Genomic DNA, 7,500 nt, shown 5'->3' with positions numbered 1-7,500 from the left:
GTATGAGATTAAAGGTAATTCGCGAATTTGAAACGTGGAATGGATCATCTTGAAGGTAATTCACCTATTTGAAGTGCATTAGCTTAAAGGTAATTCCCATATTTGATGCGTAATAAATGTAGCGTATGCATGAGGGGTACGGACTGATGTAACTTGATGAAAAGTAATATCAACAAGAATTCGTAAGGAAGACCAAAATGAATTTGCCCTAACTTACTGGTCATATTGAAAGTACAAAATAAATGTGACGAAAGATATTATGGATTTGCCGAAATGTCTGGTACGTATAGCATGTATGAGATATGTATATTGCAGGGCAACACATGAATTAAGTATGAATGTTATTGCTGTTACAGAAGACAGTTAATACAAGTTGATGCAGTAAGAAACTTTTGTTGAAAGATAATACACGGTTATAAAGAAAGAGAGAGAGAGAGAGAGAGAGAGAGAGAGAGAGAGAGAGAGAGAGAGAGAGAGAGAGAGAGAGAGATTGTTTTTTTATAATCAGACTGAGATGAAGTCTAATTGAAGAGAGAGAGAGAGAGAGAGAGAGAGAGAGAGAGAGAGAGAGAGAGAGAGAGAGAGAGAGAGAGAGAGATTGTTTTTTATAATCAGACTGAGACAAAGTCTAATTGAAGAGAGAGAGAGAGAGAGAGAGAGAGAGAGAGAGAGAGAGAGAGAGAGAGAGAGAGAGAGAGAGAGAGAGAGAGAGAGATTGTCTTTTTATAATCAGACTGAGACACAAAGCCTAATTGAGGCTTGAAGTTTGGCTTCACATCTCAATAGTTCAATAAGACAAAGACAGTCTTAATAAGCAATGGAAAGTAATATGAGTTTGTCTTTAGTGGAGGAAGACTACGAAACACCTAATTAGCCCCAAAGTTAAATAGAGTAAAAGAAACTACAAACTAGCAACCGCTTCAAGCAATACAGTATTGTCCAAGATAGCAGACTAGTATAAGTTACATGGGTTGTAGTGGCCAATTGGAAAAGTCTCTGCCTAGTGATCTGCTGGACTGGGGTCCAAGTCTCGCTCAAGCTCGATAGTTTCTTGTAGTGTGTGCAACCACACCATCCTTGTGAGCTAAGGATGTGGGGCTTGGGGGAAGCCTATAGGTCGACCTGCTGAGTCATCAGCAGCCATTGCTTGGCCCTTACTGGTCCTAGCTTGGGTGGAGAGGGGGCTGATCATATGTATCGAGAGTGTCTAGGGAATTGTTACTGTTTAAAGGTTTAAAGGTCGCTCATGAATGGCAGAGGTAAGGGACAGTGACCTTTCCCTAGCAATCAAGACAATGCCCTAGATACTGACCAGATACTATATGATCAGCGCCCAAGCCTCCTCTCCACCCAAGCTAGGACCAGGGAGGGCCAGGCAGTGGCTGCTGATAACTCAGCAGATAGACCTATAGGCTCCCCCAAACCCTCCAACCTTAACTCACAAGGATGATAAGGTTGTAGACACTAATGACACTAACGAGTCTGAGCGGGACTCGAACCCCTGTCTGGCAAACATCAGACAGAGACGTTACCAATCAGGCCTCCACCATACACGAACAAACTTTAACACTTGAACATGAATGCTTATTCACTTATATCGGTGTCAATGACCTTCGGTGGCAGGATGCCAGAGAACTTCAAATCATTCATTCATTATTCACTTATATATTTTTTGCATGACGTCCTTTGTGCTCTTGTACTCCCTCCCTTTGTTATGATGATCACAATATCAGTTTCATAGCTCAAAGGGTCAATGTACCTTTAATGTGTCTGGTGAATTTAAAATTGACAAGTGTCCATTCCAAATCAAGCCTTAATAGCCCTCACTATAATTCGGTCCCGTCATAACTATGAATTTTTCATAGACAAACACATAAATGATATTCATTCTAATTTCCGAGAGACATTAATCCTGTCATAAAAAGAAATTGCTGGTGAAAATTACCTTTACCTTTAAATCTTATTTTCAAATTAATGAATCAGTAAGCATTCCTCTTATAGATAGAATTTAAGTTATCTACTCTTATATTTTATCGACGTTCTCTTAATTAATTATAATTAATCATGAAAAAAAAAAGCTTTGTAATTATGAAATTGATATTCAATGGCCATTTTTCTTTTCAAAGAAATAGTTAATGAACATTCCTTGTTCTTACATATTTATAAATCATAGATCTTACGTAACAACACTAGCCCCAAGATTTTTTTTTTTTTATTGAAAAAATCTCATTCATGATTTAATATTTCCTTCGAGCGTCTCCAAAAGAGAGCGCCATCATTAGTCAAGGCTGACAGCTTTTTCGGCGCCGATGTTGGGAGATCCGATGATTGATTGATCGCCAGAGTGGCTTTTCCGATTGGCGTTTCGAGTGAAGAATCATTCGTCAGTTCGTTGAAAGAGTCAGGCAAAGAACGAGGTGAAAGACTGGGGTTCTACTTATTGCAAATATTCATTAAAAATAAAAGACTAAATCTTGATAATTATGGTCTTGCAGAGAAAGACGTAGGGCAAAGTCTTAGACATTTAATTATTATTATTATTATTATTATTATTATTATTATTATTATTATTATTATTATTATTATTATTATTGTTGTTGTTGTTGTTGTTGTTATTACTTGCTAAGCTACAACCCTAGTTGGAAAAGTAGGGGCTTATGCCCAGGGGCCCCAACAGGGAAAATAACCAGTGAGGAAAGGAAACAAGAAAAAAATAAATATTTCAAGAACAGTAACAACATTAAAATGAACATTTCCTATACAAACTATAAAATCTATTGCTGTTACATAAAGATTTAGTAAATTCAATTACTATCGTTAAATAGGAAAATCTCAGTAATTCTATTGAGTGTTAATATATACTGAAATAATAAGTTATCTTACTCATTGTAATCATGTAACAGTAGAATAAGTAATGATTATTATTGTAATATTCTAGTCTGATTTCACGCTCATATTGTTGTGCTTTTTAGTTTAAGTAATAATAATGATAATGACAATGACAATGATAAGGATGAGGATGATGATTTCAACAACAACAACAACAACAATAATAATAATAATAATAATAATAATAATAATAACTGAGACGTCCTGCAATTACGTTACCTGCCCTTAATTTACATCCCCGATCTAACGTGACCTTGGGGGAGCCGTTATAAAGAAATGTAGGTGTTCCTGGTAGCGGGATAAGCTATAGGATCTGACTAGGAAAGCTCTTTACTATATAAATCTTTAGGGTAGTTGTTCCAGCGAAGGAAGGCCGTTCATTTATTCTAAAGGCCGAGAGGAATAACGAGATATTGTATTTTTATATATCAGTTTTGTAAATCATTGTGGGATACACTTTCTCTCTGCTCTTAGTCTTTTAAAGGTATAAATGTTGACCATGAATAGCTGAGGGAAGGGATAGGATAAAATCCTAGAGACTGACTAGATATACATATGATCAGCGACCAAGCCCATCTCCATTAAACTAGGCCCAAGGAGGGCCAGGCAATGGCTGCTGATGAAGCAGCAGGTAAACTTACAGGCTCCCTCAAACACCCCATCCATAGCTCACAAGGATGGTAAGGTTGCAGACACAAAAGACACTATCGATTTAATGCGGGTCTCTAGCTAACGCCCAACAGATTGCCAGGCAGAGACGTTTACAATAGGCTACGACAAGAGATATTACTTTAGAATGTACATTTTGGATATCCTATTGCGCCTTTGTATTGAGAGATCTTACTTTGGAATTTCGTTTTACGAAAACTCAGTAAAATACGCCTGTAAGATCACTTGTAGTTGAGAAAAATAACGTCCTTTTAGGGGGGATGGAGGTTGGCAAAGATAGGCCTCATGGGAATAATTACCTCATTCACATAATTTGGTCATTTTTCATCCGATATGATACGAAATCTTTTTATATAAAATAAATATTTTCTTATAATTCTAATAATAATGATTTTAATATTTTTATGTATATATATATATATATATATATATATATATATATATATGTATATATATATAAATATATATATATATATGGGTGTGTGTATGTGTGTCGCATTTTGAATAATGTTTACAATAAGATAAAAAAAAAAATTTTAAATGATTTAGTATGATATTGCCAATAATATTAATTCAACATTCAATATTCGAAACCTATGTATTTTGTCTTTACATTAAAATTATCTTCTTTTGCAACATATCCATTTCTAACTCCTTTTATTGATTTTCTCTTTCAGTTGTCTCATTTTGGTTACAAAATCACCATTGAGATTTCAGCTTTCGCTTTAAGACATCTTGAGGTCTCCCTAAGCTTCTCATCAGTTCGTATTCATCTCTTATTGATTTGGTTTTAGTCTGTCATCACAGTCCTCCTCCTTGTCATTCTGTATCTAAAATATCTTCTTTATGAATATTATTATTCCCTGGTTTATCATATTTTGTTTATGTATATTGTTTTGAAACAATATCCAACAGATTTTGTAAATTTGAAACAATATTCCAACAGATTTTTGTAAATTTGAGAACAAAGCCCTTAGAAGAATATTGGGAGTTGAATGTCAGAACAGGACAAGAAATGAAACTATAAGAGAGATTACTCGAGTGTCATATGTGGGTGAGATCATTGTTTGGGCATGCTCTTCGCACTCCCCAAAATAGATTAGTTCATCAAACATTCAACTGGGCTCCACAAGTCACTAGAAGAGTTAGAATACTAAGGCCTACAAGGCTGAGGACTATGAAACGTGAAGTATGAGAGAAGTATTGAATTAAAAGCTCAAGATGTAGACGACTGGCGAAATCTAACGGAGGCCCTTAGAGTCAATAGGCGTAGGAGAAGATGATGATGATGATGATGATATTGTTTTGATATCTTTTTATGTTCTGAAGCTATTTTATGTGGAGATGCACCCTTGTGTCACCATGATTACTTCTGACGATTAGCTTATTTTTCCCTTCTGTTTAAGGCGCAATTAGAATCACTGAGGCCCTCACAACGAATAAATGTCATTTCACAACGTTTATATTCTTTTAGTTTATAAAGAAATGAAGGAGATATTTAATTTTTGTTCTACGATGCCCTAGTTTCACACGCTTACATTCAAACTGGAATGGGATTCATTCACACTAACAATATCTACTACAACTGGAAAATATTTCATTCAGACGAGAAAATAAATTACGGATTGCATACAATTAATTAAAATTGTAGTAGAATGATTTTATTGGAATAAAATTCCATCGTATCATTGGATAATTTACTCCAACCATAAATATGCAAATAGGCAAATGATTAATCAAAACCGCAAAGAAAAATAGTTCACTGAAACTGGAAAAGAAATTGCTCAAATAGATCAAGTAAAATGACGTCTGTAATTTTTAAAGACAGTCCAATTTTGGCATGTTGGTTTTCAACCGCTATGGCTATCATATCGATTAACATTCGTAGACATTACTGACCTTCTAATCATAAATTTGTTCTTATAGTTTTAGAATTCTTTCTTCTACGAGAAAAAAAAAACTATATCAAAGCTATTAACTCAAAAAATTATTTGTCACATCAATCTATTATGAAATGACGGAATGAAATTCATCGTTCATATATAAAAAGTTGATATTTAATCCTTTTTTAATATTATTACCATATATTTGACATATAAAGAATTTACTTACCTTACACTTGAAATATTAACAGCATTCTTTCACGTACGGAGAATGATTTTTACACCTATAGGTTTTTTCTAAATTTTCTCGTAATTATAGGCCTTAACAGGATACAGAACTTGTAAAGTAATTTTAATGAGGATCTTGACTAAAAGTAAAAAAAAAAAAAAAAAAAAAAAGAAGTAAAAAAAAAGCCTTCAAAATCATGATCCTTTTCTTAAATAAATTTGTTAGTGATCTAGTTAATAATGAACACTCTTTCCTTCGTCTATAACAATATTCCCTTATGCGTTTGTTACGAGGCCTGAAGAAGGTACGAGTGAAGGACCTGCTCGATATGAAATGATTTCATAAAACGACTAGATTTTTATTTATAGGCTTTCTAGGTAACACATAAGGGTGAGAATTACACGTATAAATTCAACGGCTTTTGTCAATACGGTTGACAATGACATAAAAATTTACAATATAATAATATGATGACAACAGTTCTTCAAATTAGCGTGTTGCATTTCAATGGTTTTTATCAATAATGCTGACATTGACATGAAAATTGATTATAATAACGGTAATGAAAACAGTTGCAATTAGTGTGTTATATTCAACGGCTTTTGTCAATAAGGTTTACATTGGCATAAACATTGACAATATAATATAGGTGATGAAAACAGCTCTTCAAATTAGCGGGCTGACTTTAGCATAAAAATTGACTATTATAACGGTAAGAGAAACAGTTGAAATTAGTTTTATGTTTAAAGGCTTTTGTCAATAAGGTTGACATTAGCATAAACACTGATAATTTAATAGTGATGAAAACAGAGTTCAAATCATGACATTCCGCGGCTTTTATCAATAACGTTGACATTGGTACAAACAATGAATACATAATAACGGTGACGAAAAACGAACAAATTAGCGTGTTACATTTCAAATGGCTTTTGTCAATAAGGTTGACATTGGCATAGAAATTGGCAATTAGATAACGGTAATGAAAACAGAGTTGGAATTACTGTGTTACGTTTAACGACTTTATAAGAACACTTAGACAGAATATTTCTCTTTATTTATTTGTCTGCTTGCTGTATGATTATTACACGTTGCTTATAGGAACCTCCCTCTTTTTAAAAGAACCTGTCGAGAAGTTGAGCATTTTGATGAGTCAATGAGATGGTAACTAGCTAAAAAAAATATAGTTTCTATATACTTATATCAATATCACTCTCACAATTAAATCGATAGACTAAGATGAGAAAACAACAAAAAGGAACAAAGGCACACAAATGTGCATGAAAACACGCACAAATTTGTATACTCAAGCAATCATTTCCAAACGCAAATACGAACAAGTACACATGCACGGAGACTCGCGCACAGACACACCCTTTATCAAGGGAGTCTGGTCTCGCTTTTAATTTTCTTTGCTTGTTTCTCTCACTTAGGCAATTAGTTCTGCTGTACTCTGTCCAAACTGAAGCTCGTGCTACAGAATGGAGAGGATGATTTAAAATAAAAGCTATTCTTTTATGTATAAAGTCTCTTGTGCATTCTTTAATTTGAATTTCTTCATTCACACTGGCTGCTCTAAGATTAAAAATTACTGTTGGCCAAAAAGTACTTCGATTCACTTATTTAGTACCACTAGAAATTCACATGAATAAATATAAATACCATATATGTAAAATAAAAAATAATTCATGGAAATTTACTATGATGTATATATGTTATAAACTGTAAGATTGTAAATGTGCATTTCATAATAAAAGATAGAAAAAATAAACCTATCTTATTCAAAGAAAAAAGTATTTTCCTCTTTCCAAAATGCTTGAATGTTTGAATGAA

General features: G+C 33.7%; 1 protein-coding gene across 1 annotated transcript in view; it reads left to right on the top strand.

Annotated features, from left to right (window-relative positions):
* The window catches only part of LOC137630163 (uncharacterized), a 58,366-nt gene that overhangs the window by 31,112 nt on the left and 19,754 nt on the right, over positions 1–7,500 (top strand). The window lies entirely within an intron of this gene.

The sequence above is a fragment of the Palaemon carinicauda genome, chromosome 38, assembly GCF_036898095.1.
Source record: "Palaemon carinicauda isolate YSFRI2023 chromosome 38, ASM3689809v2, whole genome shotgun sequence".
Lineage (NCBI taxonomy): Eukaryota > Metazoa > Arthropoda > Malacostraca > Decapoda > Palaemonidae > Palaemon > Palaemon carinicauda.
The sequence above is the reverse complement of the archived record's forward strand: the minus strand, read 5'-3'. Positions and strand labels throughout refer to the sequence as shown.